General features: G+C 39.4%; 1 protein-coding gene across 2 annotated transcripts in view; it reads right to left on the reverse strand.

Annotated features, from left to right (window-relative positions):
- The window catches only part of ZSWIM5 (zinc finger SWIM-type containing 5), a 198470-nt gene that overhangs the window by 48573 nt on the left and 134951 nt on the right, over nucleotides 1-14946 (reverse strand). The gene's annotated exons all lie outside the window — the stretch shown is intronic.

A 14946-nucleotide genomic window follows, 5' to 3' on the forward strand; every position in this document is an offset into this window, starting at 1 on the left:
AAGGCCTACAAATACTATCTTAGGGAAAAAAGTCTAGAGGACGATACACAAGCATGATAATAGTGATGCATTTTTTTTTTCTAGGAAGGTGGTATTTTTCATTCATTTTGCTTTTTTATGGACTTCAAATATGCCTTAACATAGACAAATTATTTTAAACAAAAAATACTTTCTTAGGACATAAAAAAATTCTGCTTTTAAAGTTCACTGTAAAACTGTACCTTCTCAAGTGGGTTCAACACTTCTAAACTTCTAGAAATTTGCCCCCCTAAAGCACAGGCAGAGTTCCATACAAGATGATATAATTTTACAAATTTATACTCAAAATCTTTCATATCTGGGCTCACTTCTACAATACTACTTAAAGCACTACTGTAGGTATGTACACATGCCTCTCGCTTAGTAGCCTGTCAGCTACTTGCTCATATTGGAATCCCTAGAACATTGTGCTGGTGATGTGACAGGCAATCAGGAAATATTTGTGGAACGAAAACTGAATTTTCCTCTCTTACTCTCTCATAGAGTCCTGTGACAAGTTTTTAGGAACCTGCTTTCAAGTGATAATAGAACCCTAAGTTAACACTCTTTAGGTGTAGTCAGGCAACAGGTTACAAATTTATGTCATGTTTTCATCAGCCAATCTACCTTTCTCCTTGTTTACTTATGTGAAAGCCCTGCTTAAATGAAATACAGTTTTGCATAGCAAAGCCACTCTTTTGCTAAGCTTTTTTTTAATTGCAATTTATTCTCCAGGGAATCAGGAGGGCTCACATATTCATTCATCCCACAAATACTAATTAACACGTATGATATGTCAGTATATGGTATCTACTGTATATGCTACTTTTCTTCAAATGTTTTATTCTAAACACAGAGCTGATCATATGACTTCCTTGCTCAAAAGCCTTCAATGATGCACTATTCCTACTAAATTCAGTCCAATTACCTTAGCCCTCTATGCCCATGCCCCTTCATTTCTAGCTTTGTCTTCCTTATACTTATGCTATACTTCAGCAAGAAACTTAGTGTTCCCAGAAACCAGCCACATTTTCTTATGACTTTATTTATGCTTTTTCTTTACTTTACGCTCCCTTCCCCTAAACTGTTCTTTGTCCATACATCAATAGTTCTCATTGTCAATACTGCCTCAGCTCTAGAATCAGGGCCACAGTGAGAAATGGGAACCATAAAACAAGCGTACAGAGAGGCTAACCCTGCTAAATTCACATAATGCTTAGCTCACTCAGCGGGTAGGGCTTTTCCTTACCCCCTCCCCAGATTAGCCATTTACCCCATTGCCACCTGTCAGAAGTATGCCCATCTTACGTTCATATACTCAGCATACGAAGGTAGTGACACTATTCATAGCACATTATTACTTCTCTTAAAAATAAACATTTCATTTTATATTGGAATTGTGCATTTCTCATATATTCCCAACTAAATTGAAATTTAAAGGTAGAGATTCATTTTTGTACCTCAGAGTGCCTGGCTCATTACAGCACTGAGTTAATATTTATAGACTGAACAAATATGTGTCTCATCGACCGCCTAGGCTTAAGCTCCAAGGGGACAAATATTATATCTTATATTTCTTTTGTATCCTGAAAGTGGTAAAGCAAAACAAATACAGTCCTTATTTTTAAATATTTGTTAATAATAACCATTCGAGTGTTTCCTACACAACAGAGACTAAGCTCTTTTTGTACATATTTCCACTAGAATGTATACTTGAGGGCAGAAACTGTTTCTGTTTTGTTCACTGGCATATTCCCAACAAGTAGAACAGTGTATGACACGTAGTAAGTGCTCAAAAAGTATCTGTTGAACAAATCCCGAAAAACTCTCATAACGACGCTATGAAATGGTATTATTATCTATTTTTAAAATGAAAAAACTAAAGCACAGACAGGATGGAAAGTATATGAGTCAGGATTTATACACTGGTCTCTTTCCAACTACGCTTTAAGACCATGCTTTTTAACTATAAAGCTCTTACTCCAGAGGCTTCCGCCTCATACTGCTATGATATACCAGCTTGCTTCAGGCCTCCTGCGTGTAAACTGTATAGCGTGTCTGAGATAGCCAAATGCCATTCTTTTTTGGTCTAGATTATGGAATTAGTCAGAATAACACATTTCTTCCATAGTGAGGATAATAGAGTTCTGACCAGTACAGTGATTCTTAAATGTTAATATACAGAATTGAGGTTTCTGTTAAAAATGTAGATTATAGAGTCTCACCTCTAAAGATTTCTGGTTTTCAGTAGCTCCATTGGGATGGAGCTGAGATAAATCAGGTATAAATCAAGGACTGAGCTTCTGAGTACCTTAGAGCTAAAGATGGGGGTGAGGAAAGAACAGTAAGGGCGATTTAAGGGCAGAGATGGTTTGAATACTAATTCCGGTCACTGAGTGGCTCAATTAGGATATGAAAAAAGTAGGATCTAGCCTTAATCAACTTGCTGGAAGTGTGGAATGATATCCCCTCTAAGGATCTGAAGGGCGATGGAGAAAACTGGAAAATCCTGGGACCCGGGTAGTAGCAGCAGCTGTGGTAATGGCAGCAGCTGTTAAAGAAATAAGGGACAGTTGATAACAAATACCTGGAAAGCCGACAATAAGGAGCCCTGGTGGTGCAGTAGTTAAGTGCTCTGCTGCTAACCAAAAGGTTGGTTTGAATCTACCAGCCGCCCCACAGGAGAAAGATGTGGCAGTCTGCTTCCGTAAAGATTACAGCCTTGAAAACCCTACGGGCAGTTCTACTCTGTGCTATAGGGTAGCTATGAGTCAGAACCGACTCCACAGCAATGAGTTTGGTCTGGGTTTAAGCTGACCATAGAAAACTCCTGGGATAGGGCTAGGATAAGACAAAACCTTGGCAGTTACTAACAGTAAAATTTCACCTAAAACTTCAAATGAGTTTATTTATTCGGTAGGAAAGAAAGGAAGCTAAGTTGTGTAATGTTTGCTGATCTACAATGGACACAGGAGATGAGAAACTGAGCTCTCAAAATGGGTAGTTGCAGTAAAAAAGGGAGTAAGTCAATATTTGGGGCATCCAGGTAACAAACTACTAGGAGTTGGTACAGAAGACTGTCGAGAAAATCAAAGTCATTTGGGAAGAGCATAAATTAGCAAAAGACCTCAAAGAGGATTTTCTAAGAGTACAGTTTTATTCAACCAATATTTATTGAGAGCCTATTATGTACCAGGACCTGTGCCAAAGACTGGATATATAGTGGTAAACAACGCAGATATTGTCTCTGCCCTCAAGGAGCTTATAGACTAGTTGAGGAGAGGGACATTATTGGGAATTATTGGGAAGCAAATAATCACACATATGCACATTGGTATGGAAAGGAAGTAAACCCTGGTGGCGTAGTGGTTAAGTGCTACGGCTGCTAACCAAAGGGTCGGCAGTTCAAATCCGCCAGGCACTCCTTGGAAACTCTATGGGGCAGTTCTACTCTGTCTTATAGGGTTGCTATGAGTCGGAATCGACTCAGCGGCACTGGGTTCTGGGATGGAAAGGTAGACACATAAAAGAAGGCTTTCCTTAGAAAGTGACATTTAAATTAAGACCCAAGGAATGAGTGAGTGTGAGTGGCAGAAAGTAGGGGGGAATACTGTTTATATTTTTTGTTAAAAAAAAAAATGAAGTCGCAAATTACTTCGGTAATTAAACGTAACTATTTTTTTTATAATAAAGGGGGAGGATAGGAAAAATCATTACAGTGACATGTGCAAAGAGCTGGAGATAGAAAACGGAAGAACACACTCAGCGTTTCTCAAGCTGAAAAAACTGAAGAAAAATTCAAGCCTCAAGTTGCAATACTGAAGGATTCCATGGGGAAAATATTAAACACCGCAGGAAGCATCAAAAGAAGATGGAAGGAATACACAGTCATTATACCAAAAAGAATTAGTTGACATCCAACCATTTTAAGAGGTAGCATATGATCAGGAACTGATGGTGCTGAGGGAGAAAGTCCAAGCTGTAGTGAAGGCATTGGCAAAGAACAACGCTCCAAGAATTGATGGAATATCAACTGAGATGTTTCACTTCCAGCGCTGGAAGTGCTCACTCGTCTATGCCAAGAAATTTGGAAGATAGCTACCTGGGCCCACCGTCTGGAAGAGATCCGTATTTATGCCTATTCCCAAGAAAGGTGATCCAACCGAATGTGGAAATTATCGAACAATATCATTAATATCACACACAAGCAAAATTTTGCTGGAGATCATTCAAAAGTGGCTGCAGCAGTATATCAACAGGGAACTGCCAGAAACTCAGGTGGGATTCAGAAGAGGACACGGAATGAGGAATATCATTACTGATATCATATGGATCCTGGCTGAAAGCAGAGAATACCAGAAGGATGCTTACCTGTGTTTTATTGACTATGCAAAGGCATTCGACTCAGTGGATCATAACAAATCATGGATAACATTGTGAAAAATGGGAATTCCAGAACATTTAATCATGCTCATGAGGAACCCGTACATAGATCAGGAGGCAGTTGCTTGGACAGAACGAGGGGATACTGAGTGGTTTAAAGTCAGGAAAGGTGTGCGTCAAGGCTGTATCCTTTCACCATACCTATTCAATCTGTATGCTGAGCAAACAATCCGAGAAGCTGGACTATATGAAGAAGAACGGGACATTAGGATTGGAGGAAGACTCATTAACAACCTGCGTTATGCAGATGACACAACCTTGCTTGCTGAAAGTGATGAGGAATTGAAGCACTTATTGATGAAAATCAAAGACGCCTCAACATTAAGAAAACAAAAATCCTCACAGCTGGACCAATAAGCCACACCATGATAACTGGAGGAAAGACTGGAGTTGTCAAGGATTTCATTTTACTTGGATTCACAATCAACACCCATGGAAGCAGCAGTCAAGAAATCAAAAGACGCATTGCATTGGGCAAATCTGCTGCAAATACCCAAAGGACCTCTTTAAAGTGCTGAAAAAGCCCAAAGATGTACTTTGAAGACTCAGGTGTGCCTGACCCAAGCCATGGTATTTTCAATTGCATCATATCCATGTGAAAGCTGGACAATGAATAAGGAAGACTGAAGAATTGATGCCCTTGAATTGTGGTATTGGCAAAGAATATTAAATATACCCTGGATTCCCCGAAGAACGAACAAATCTGTCTCGGAAGAAGTACAACCATAATGCTCCTTAGAAGCAAGGATGGCAAGACTGTGGCTTATATACTTTGGACATGTCAGGAGGATCAGTCCCTGGAGAAGGACATCATGCTTGGTAAAGTACAGGGTCAGCAGAAAAGAGAAAGACCCTCAATGAGATGGGCTGACACAGTGGATGCAACAATGGGCTCAAGCATAACAATTTTAAGGATGGTGCAAGACCGGACAGTGTTTCATTCTGTGGTATAGAGGGTCGCTGTGAGTTGGAACCAACTTGACGGCACCTAACAACAACAACGTGAGAAAAATATTCCAAGGAGAGGGAATTTTGTGTGAAAATGTAGGTAAGAGTCAGATCATACAAGGTTTTATAGGCTATGATAAGAACTTTTGACTTTATCCTAAGAGCAACAGAAAGCCATGAAGGATAATAAGCAAGAAGTGATATGACAAAATCGGCAGTCATAGAAAAGTCACTTTGGATGGTTGTGTGGAGAATGGAATAGAGGAGAACAATAGCGGATATATAAAGATCAACTAAAAGACTAAAGTAGCAATCTGGGTGAGAGATTACAGTGGTTTGATTTATGGTGATGGCAGTACCAATAGAAAGAAGTAGAAATTTTTGAAATATATTTAGGAGGTAAAATGAACAGGCCTTGGAATGGGATGCATATGAAACATAAGAGAAAGAAGCTAGGGATGCCTACCAGGCTTGTCTTAAGCCAGTGGCTAGATGGTGGTGCTACTTACTGAGATAGTGAACACAAAGAAGTATCTTAGTTTCTTAGTGCTACTATAACAGAAATACCACAAGTGGGTGGCTTTAACGAACAGACATTTATTTTCTCACAATTTTGGAGGCTAGAAGTCTGAATTCAAGACATTGGCTCTAGGGAAAGACTCTGTTCACTCTGGGGGAAAATCTTTGTCTGTTTCAGCTTCTCTTCCTTGGCTCCTTGGTGATCTCTGTGTGGCATCAATCTTTCTCCATTTGTACTTCCTTGCTTCTGTGCCTGATCTGTTCTTTCTATATCTCAAAAATGATTGGCCACTTTTGAGTCCATCCATTACATGAATGAACCTTGAAAATGTCATGCTGAGTGAAATAAGACAGCTGCAAAAGAACACCCTACACAGATACAGCCTCATTAACAGAACGAAGAAAACTCTACTCCGAAATGGGATTCCATTCACAAGTATAGGGATTAGGATTTACAACATGACAAGTGTTTTTGGGGGGCCACAATTCAATCCATAATAGGAGGAAAAACATGTTTGAAAAAGAAGATCATGTTTGAATATTTTGATCCTGGAATGCCTGTGTGTTATGAAATAGTCAGTTGGATATACAGTCTAAACCTTCAAAGATATGGGATGGAGAAAGAAATCTCTGATTCATAGCACAGAGATGACATCCAAAGTCAAGGATGTAGCTGAGATTGCCTATAGAGAGCATGTAGAGTAAGAAGAGGAGAAAACTTATCATTAACCTAAGACAAATGCCAATATTCAAAGGTCAGATATTAGAGGAGGGTATGGCATAATGAACAAGAGAATAGACAGCTTTAACTACATCAGCTTGTGAACACAAAACAGCCTTTTTAGCTGCTCCTCACTGACTTCCAGGAAAAATCTTAAAAAAAAAAAAAAAAAGTCTGCGGTTAAAAAAAAAAGGTAAAAATGTCCTTCTGTATGCTCACTGGCTAGAATATTTTAGTCTTTTCATAAAAGGGATAAAAGTATAAAGCTACTTACCCTCAGTAGCTATAAAGTGGACCTGGTCAATGTAAATGACACTTTAATATTAGTCTTTGAGATTTTTCTCAGGAAATTTTTCTGCAGAATATTCTTAAATATCCTTTCTTACATTATAAAAGTAATGCATGCTTACTGTGGAGAAACCGGAAACCACATCCATTGCTGGTACAAATGTAAGATGGTACTGTCACTGTGGAAATCAGTTAGGTGGTTTCTCAAAAAGTTGAACATACAATTCCAATCCTAGGTACATACTCAGAAGATGAAAAGGCTGGAATGCAAACCAATGTTTACTGCAGCACTTTTCACAATAGCCAAAAGGTGGAAACAAGTGAAATGTCCACCAACAGATGAACGGATAAAAAAAATGTTGTTGTTGTTAGGTGCCATTGAGTCGATTCTGACTCATAGTGACCCTATGTACAACAGAACAAAACACTGCCCAGTCCTGTGCCATCCTCACAACTGTTGCTGTGCTTGAGGCCATTGTTGCAGCCACTGTGTCAATCCATCGCGTTGAGGGTCTTCCTTTTTTTCACTGACCCTCTGCTTTACCAAGCATGATATCCTTCTCCACAGACTGATCCCTCCTGATAACATGTCTAAAGTATGTGAGATGTAGTCTTGCCATCCTTGCTTCTAAGGAGCATTCAGGTTGTGCTTCTTCCAAGACGGGTTTGTTCGTTCTTTTGGCAGTCCATGGTATATTCAATAGTCTTCACCAATGCCACAATTCAAAGGCGTCAATTCTTCTTTGGTCTTCCCTATTTTTAATGGGTTTGGGTTATTCACTGTCCAGCTTTCACATCAGGCCATTGAAAACACCATGGCTTGGGTCAGGTGCACCTTAGTCCTCAAGGTGACACCTTTGCTTTTCAACACTTTAAGAGGCTTTTTGCAGCAGATCTGCCCAATGCAATGTGTCTTTTGATTCCTTGACTGCTGCTTCTATGGGTGTTGACTGCGAATCCAAGAAAAATGAAACCCTTGACAATCTCGGTCTTTTCTCCGTTCATCATGATTTGATGTTACTGATCCAGCTGTGAGGACTGTTGTTTTCTTTATGTTGAGATGTAATCTATACTGAAGGCTGTGGTCTTTGATCTTCATCATTAAGTGCTTCAAGTCCTCTTCACTTTCAGCAAGCAAGGTTGTGTCATGTGCATAACACAGGTTGTTAATGAGTTTTCCTCCAATCCTGATGTCACGTTCTTCTTCACATAGTCTAGCTTCTCAGATTATTTGCTTGGTATACAGACTGAATAGGTATGGTAGAAGGATACAACCCTGACGCACACCTTTCCTGACTTTAAACCACCCAGTGTTCCCTTGTTCTGTCCAAACGACTGCCTCTTGACCCATGTATGGATTCCTCATGAGCACAATTAAGTGTTCCGGAATTCCCATCCTCTGCGATGTTATCCATAATTTCTTGATTCACACAGTCAAATGCTTTAGCATAGTCAATAAAACACAGGTAAACATCTTTCTGGTATTCTCTGCTTTCAGCCAGGATCCATCTGACATCAACGATGATATCCCTGGTTCCACGTCCTCTTCTGAATCTGGCTTGAGTTTCTGGCGGTTCCTTGTTGATACACTGCTGCAGCCACTTTTGAATGATCTTCAGCAAAATTTTGCTTGGATGTGATATAAATGATATTGTTTGATAATTTCTGCATTCCTTTGGATCACCTTTCTTGGGAATAGGCATAAATATGGATCTCTTCCAGTCTGTTGGCCAGGTAGTTGTCTTCCAAATTTCTTGGCATAGACAAGTGAGCACTTCCAGCGCTGCATCCCTGTGTTGAAACGTCTCAATTGGTATTCCGTCAATTCTCGGAGCCTTGTTTTTTGCCAGTGCCTTCAGTGCAGCTTGGATTTCTTCCTTCAGTACCATTGGTTCCTGATCATATGTTACCTCCTGAAATGGTTGAATGTTGAACAGTTCTTTTTGATATAGTCACTTTGTGTGTTCTTTCCATCTTCTTTTGATGCTTCCTGCGTCGTTTAATATTCTCCCCATGGAATCCTTCAGTATTGCAACTCGAGGCTTGAATTTTTTTTTCAGTTCTTTCAGCTTGAGAAACGCTGAGCGTGTTCATCCCTTTTGGTTTTCTATCTCCAGATCTTTGCACATGTAGTAATACTTTACTTTGTCTTCTCAAGCCGCCCTTTGAAATCTTCTGTTCAGTTCTTTTACTTCAGCATTTTTTCTTTACTTTATCTTCTCTATGTTCAAGAGCAAGTTTCAGAGTCTCTTCTGACAGCCATTTAGGTCTTTTCTTTCTCTGCTATCTTTTTAATGACCTGTTGCTTTCTTCATGTATGATGTCCTTCCACAGCTCCTTTCATCTTCAGTGAGTAGTGTTCAACACGTCAAATCTATTCATGAGATGGTCTCTGAATTCAGGTGGGATATATTCAAGGTCATACTTTGGCTCTCATGGACTTGTTCTAATTTTCTTCAGTTTCAACTTGAACTTGCATATGAGTAATTGATGGTCTGACCTGCAGTCGGCCCCTGGCCTTGTGCTGACTGATGATATTGAGCTTTCCTACCATCTTTTTCCACAGATGTAGTCGATTTGACTCTTGTGTACTCCATCTGGCGAGGTTCATTAGTATAGCTGCTGTTTATGTTGATGAAAAAAGGTATTTGTAATGAAGAAGTCGTTGATCTTGCAAAATTCAATCATGCGATCTCCAGCATGGTTTCTATCACTACAGCTGTATTTTCCAACAACCAATCCTTCTTTTTTGTTTCCAACTTTTGCATTCCCATCACCAGTAATTATCAGTGCACCCTGATTGCATGTTTGATCTATTTCAGACTGCAGAAGTTGGTAAAAATCTTCAGTTTCTTTATCTTCAGCCTTAGTGGTTGGTGTGTAAATTTGAGTAATAGTCATATTAACTTGTCTTCCTTGTAGGCATATGGATATGATCCTATCACTGACAGCATTGTACATCAGGGTAGATCTGGAAATGTTCTTTCGACGATGAATGAAATGTCATTCCTCTTCAAGTTGTCATTCCCGGCATAGTAGACCATATGATTGTCTGATTCGGAATGACCAATATCAGTCCATTTTGGCTCACTAATGCCTAGGATATTGATCTTTATGCATTCCATTTCACTTTTGATGATTTCCAATTTTCCTAGATTCATACTTCTGATTATCAACGGATGTTTGCAGCTGTTTCTTCTCATTTTGAGTTGTGCCACATCAGCAAATGAAGGTCCCGAAAGCTTGACTCCATCCACATCATTAAGGTCAACTCTACTTTGAAGAGGCAGCTCTTCCCCAGTCGCATTTTGAGTGCCTTCCAACCTGAGGGGCTCATCTTCCAGCACTATATCAGACAATGTTCCGCTGCTATTCATAAGATTTTCACTGGCTGCTGAGCCATACTACTCAGCCATAAAAAGAAATGAAATCCTGATGAATGCCACTACATGGATGAACCTTGAAAACATCATGCTGAGTGAAATAAGTCAGTTGCAAAAGGATGTCGTATGATCTCACTTACATGAAATAAGCAAATATACAGAAACCAAAGATCAATGGTCACCAAGCGTGCGAGGGAGGTTGCAAAGGGGAGTTTTGGCTTAGGGAACACTGAGTTTACATTAATGGTGGTGAAATGATTTGGAAAAAGATAGATCGGTTGCACAACTTGAGGAATGTAATCAATGTCACTGAATTGTACCTGTTGAGATGGTGTATGCATATTGTTATGGACATTTTTACCACAATTAAAAAAAATTAATTCATACTTATTGAAGAAAATACAGTAATGCATAAAGAAAATAAAAATTCCCCATAATTTCACCAAAGATTGTTAATATTATGGTACATTTCACCCCAGACTTTTTTCTCTGTACATGTTGTAATCATGTAGCAGTAGCATCAGAAGTCATCTAAATTCAGGTGGAGGAGGCATGAGAGCCATTAAACCAGAGCTGATGCCTATGAGGTAGAGGTTAGACATGTCCTCACTCCCCAACCTTTTTACCAATTCTGACACCAGCTGTCCTTCCCACAGCGTTCTACTTCTTGGCTAGGTTCAATAATTCGCTGCAATGGCTTCACAGGCCTCATACAGAACTCACAGACCATACTTACAATTATGGGGTTTATTAGGGAAGTAACAGGTTATAATTCAGGAGCAGGATCAACTTGCATACCTGGAATAAACCCAACTTGGTCTCGGTGTATTGTTCTTTTAAATCCATTGCTGGATTTGGTTTGCTTTTGTTTATGAGTCAAATGGGCCTTTGGTTTTCCTTTCTCAAACCATCCTTATCTGATTTTGGTATCAATGTTATACTAGCCTTGTAAAGAGTCCAAGAAAAGTCTCTATTTTTAATCCTCTTGAAGAATTTTTATAAGATTAGAATGATGTGTTTCTAGAAAGTTTAGTAAAAATCTCCTGTAAAATCATTTAGATCTAGTGTTTTCATTTTTAACTTCTGCTTCAATTTCTTTAAAATTATAGAACTATTCAGGGTTTCTATTTATACCTGGCTAAGATTCAGCAGATTTTATTTTTCTAGAAATGTGTTCATTTTGTTTTCAAATTATTTTGGCACAAAGTTGATTGTTTTATATTAATTTTTTAGGTGTAACAGTCTTGTAATTGAACTTTTAAAAACTGAAATATAAATTCTGAAAAGTATACAAATCATAAACATACACCTTGATGAGTTAACACAAAGTGATTAAAACTGTGTAACTATCACCGAGGTCAAGAAACAGATTTACTATCAGCATCTGAGAAGCTCTCTTTTTGCTCCCTCCGAAGCACTGTTTCCTTTTCAGTTTCCCAAAGATAACTGCTAACCTGACTCTAACACCACGGATTTGTTTTTGAATTTTTTATAAATGGAATCATACAATATGTATTCTTCTGTGTCTAGGTTCTTTCACTCAATATTATGTTTGTAAGATTCATCCATGTTATTGTGTTTAGCAATACTTATTTTCATTGATGTATAGTATTCCATTATATGAATGTATCACAATTCATTCAGCCATTCTACTGTTGAACATTTGGATTGTTTCCATTTTTAGGCTATTACAAATTATGCTGCTCATTCCTATTGGACAGACATCTAAAAGAAAAATTTCTGGTTCACAGGGTATGCATATGTTCAACTTTAGTTAGATAATGCCAGCTTCCCAAAGTGAGACTGTAATGATTCACACTACCACCAGCAATATATGATTTTTAGTTGCTTAATATTCTCACTGGGAACCCTGGTGGCATAGTGGTTAAGTGCTATGGTTGCTAACCAAAAGGCTGGCAGTCTGAATCCACCAGGTGCTCCTTGGAAACTTGATGGGGCAATTCTACTCTGTCCTATAGGGTCGCTGTGAGTCAGAATTGACTCTACAGCAATGGGTTTGTTTGTTTGTTTTAAAATATCTCACCAAACTTGATATTGATAGTTTAAAAATTTTTAACCATTCTGGTGGGTGTGCAGTGGTATCTCATTGTACTCTACTAATTTGTGTTTTCATGATTATTAAGTTAAAGTACCTTTTAATACATTTTTAGTCATTTGGATATTCTTTTTTGCCAAGTGCCTATTTTTCTCTTGTCCTTTACTACTTGGAGGGATTCTTGATGTAATTAGGATACCAGCCCTTTCCAGTTACATATTATAAGTACAATCTCCCACTACTTGCTTGCTTTTTCAATCTCTTAAAAGTGCCTTTTGATAAACAGACGTTTAAAAATTTTTTTTTTATTGTTATGTCTTAGGTGAACGTTTACAGTGCATATTATAGCTTCTCATTCAAAAATTTATACACAAATTGTTTTGTGACACTGGCTGTAATCTCCACAATGTGTCAGCACTCTCCCCCTTTCCCTTTACACCCCGGGTTCCCCATGTCCATTCGTCCAGTATTCCTTCCCTTCCTGCCTTCTCGTCTTTGCTTTTTGGCAGGTGTTGCCCATTTGGTCTTGTATACTGGACTGAACTAAGAAGCACGTTCCTCAAGTGTGTTATTGTTTGCTTTTATAGGCCTGTCTAATCTGTGGTTGAAAGGTACACTCAGGGAGTGGCTTCAGTTCTGAGTTAGCAGGGTGTCCGGGGACCATAGTCTTGGGGGTTCCTCTAGTCTCTTTCAGACCAGTAAATCTGGTCTCTTTTTGTGAATTTGAATTTTGTTCTACATTTTTCTCCTGCTCTGTCCAGGACCTTCTATTGTGATCCCTACCACAGCAGTTGGTGGTGGTAGCCAGGCACCATCTAGTTTTTCCGGGCTCATGCTACTGTAGGCTGTGGTTCATGTGGTCCATTAGTCCTTTGGACTAATATTTTCTTCATTCTCCTTTGCTCCAGATGGGATAGGACCAATAGATGTATCTTAGGTGGCCACTTGAAACTTTTAAGACCCCAAATGCTACTCACCAAAGTAGGATGTAGAACATTTTCTTTATGAACCATGTTATGCCACTGACCTACGTTATGCCATGTCCCCCCAAGATCATGGTCCCCAGCCCTCAGCCCCAGTAACTTGGTCGCTCAAGGTGTTTCGATGTGTCTAGGAAGCTTCTATGACTTTGCCTTGGTCAAGTTGTGCTGACTTTCCCTAAATTGTGTGTTGTCTTTCCCTTCACCAAAGTTAACACTTGGCTACCATCTAGTAGTGATTTCCCTCCCCATGTCTCCCCTTCTTCATAACCATCAAAGATTGTTTTTTCTGTGTGTAAACCTTTTCTTGGGTTTTTTTTTTTATAATTTTTATTGTGCTTTAACTGAAAGTTTACAAATCAAGTCAGTCTCTCACACAAAAACCCATATACACCTTGCTACACACTCCCAATTACTCTCCCCGCAATGAGACAGCCTGCTCTCTCCCTCCACTCTCTCTTTTCGTGTCCATTTTGCCAGCTTCTAACCCCCTCCACCCTCTCATCTCTCCTCCAAGCAGGAGATGCCAACATAGTCACAAGTGTCCACCTGATCCAAGCAGCTCACTCCTCACCAGCATCCCTCTCCAACCCATTGTCCAGTCCAATCCATGTCTGAAGAGTTGGCTTCAGGAATGGTTCCTATCCTGGGCCAACAGAAGGTCTGGAGGCCATGACCAACAGGGTCCTTCCAGTCTCAGACCATTAAGTCTGGTCATATGAGAATTTGAGGTCTGCATCCCACTGCTGTCCTGCTCCCTCAGGGGTTCTCTGTTGTGTTCCTTGTCAGGGCAGTCATCAGTTGTAGCCGGGCACCATCTAATTCTTCTGGTCTCAGGATGATGTAGTCTCTGGTTCATGTGGCCATTCCTGTCTCTTGGGCTCATAATCGCCTTGTGTGCTTGGTGTTCTTCATTCTCCTTTGATCCAGGTGAGTCGAGACCAATTGATGCATCTTAAATGGCTGCTTGCTAGCATTTAAGACCCCAGACGCCACTCTTCAAAGTGGGATGCAGAATGTTTTCTTAATAGATTTTATTATGCCAATTGACTTAGATGTCCCCTGAAACCATGGTCCCCAGACCACTGCCCCTGCTATGCTGGCCTTCGAAGCATTCAGTTTACTCAGGAAACTTCTTTGCTTTTGGTTTAGTCCAATTGTGCTGACCTCCCCTGTATTGTGTGCTGTCTTTCCCTTCACCTAAAGTAGTTCTTATCTACTATCTAAGTAGTGAATGCCCCTCTTTTCTTGAGTTTTTATAATAGTGGTCTTATACAATATTTGTCCTTTTGTCATAGACTTATTTCACTCAGCATAATGCCCTCTAAATTAATTCATGTTGTGAGATGTTTCACAGATTCATCATTGTTCTTTATTGTTGCATAGTATTCCATTGTGTGTATGTACCTTAATTTTTTTATCCATTCATCTGTCGATGGGGCATTTAGGTTGTTTTCATCTTTTTGCTATTGTAAATAATGCTGCCATGAACATGGGTGTGCATACGTCTATTCGTGTGACAGCTTTTATTTCTCTAGAATATATTCCTAGGAGTGGGATTGCCGGATCATATAGTATTTCTATTTCTAG

The sequence above is a fragment of the Loxodonta africana genome, chromosome 3, assembly GCF_030014295.1.
Source record: "Loxodonta africana isolate mLoxAfr1 chromosome 3, mLoxAfr1.hap2, whole genome shotgun sequence".
Taxonomy (NCBI): Eukaryota; Metazoa; Chordata; class Mammalia; order Proboscidea; family Elephantidae; genus Loxodonta; species Loxodonta africana.